The 944-nt window shown below is 43.6% G+C and overlaps 1 non-coding gene across 1 annotated transcript; it reads right to left on the reverse strand.

Moving 5' to 3' along the window:
- Positions 1 to 442: 442 nt before the first annotated feature.
- Positions 443 to 545, reverse strand: LOC115068291. The gene has a single exon (XR_003847648.1). It is a non-coding gene; the product is annotated as a U6 spliceosomal RNA (small nuclear RNA).
- Positions 546 to 944: the final 399 nt, after the last annotated feature.

Consider the following 944-nt stretch of genomic DNA (forward strand, 5'->3'; position numbering starts at 1 on the left):
GAGCCTCCTCTTCTTTTGGGTGCCTGATCTTGGCCCTTTTCTCTTTGTGTGTGTGTGTGTGTGTGTGTGTGTGTGTGTGTGTGTGTGTGTGACTATATGCATGTGTGTATGTAAGTGCACACACACAAATGTGTAAATATGCTTATAGAGGTCAGAGGTCAACGTTGGGTCTCCAAACATTCCATCATATTTTCCCTTTTAATTAATTTTAATTAATTCTGTTAGTTGACAGTTTTTTCCTTTTTTAAAAAATATTTTTATTTATTATTATTTTACATTTATGAGTGTATTGCCTGCATGTGAGTGCACCTGTATTGCACAATGCCTTGGAGGTCAGAAGAGGGCTTTGGATTCCCCTGGAACTGGAGTTAGGGACAGTTCGTAGCCTCCATGTGGGTGCTGGGAATAGAACCCGGGTCCTCTGCAAGAGCAGTCAGTGCTAAAAAATATGGAATGCTTCACAAATTTGCGTGTCTTCCTTGCACAGGAGCCATGCTAATCTCTGTATGTTCCAGTTTTAGTATATGTGCTGTCGAAGCAAGCACGACAGTTTTATACACATATGTAATGTATTCTGTTTACTCTCTCCCCCACACCTGATCTCTTACCTCTTCCCATCCCTAGTCCCCACCCCATCCCTACCAGTCCCTATCCCAGAACCATGACTTTTGGTTTGGTTTTCTTACACATTTAGTTTAACAGGGGCCATCTGTGTGACCACTAGATTGGAACTGTCCATCAGAACCTGGGACACATCAATGGACTATGGGGTCATCAGTGAGCACACAACTGGGCAATGATCTCCCCCGCTCCCTAAATCTATCAATAGCAAACAGGCCTGGTGACTGATGGCACATCCTTATGCAAATCTGGTGCAGCTGCTGTGAGTTCAAGATTACAGTGGCTGAGTCCCCACCTTATTTTTTTCCTCATTGAACCTGGGG

This window comes from Nannospalax galili, unplaced genomic scaffold (assembly GCF_000622305.1).
Source record: "Nannospalax galili isolate Female #2095 unplaced genomic scaffold, S.galili_v1.0 scaffold1428, whole genome shotgun sequence".
Classification (NCBI taxonomy): Eukaryota; Metazoa; Chordata; class Mammalia; order Rodentia; family Spalacidae; genus Nannospalax; species Nannospalax galili.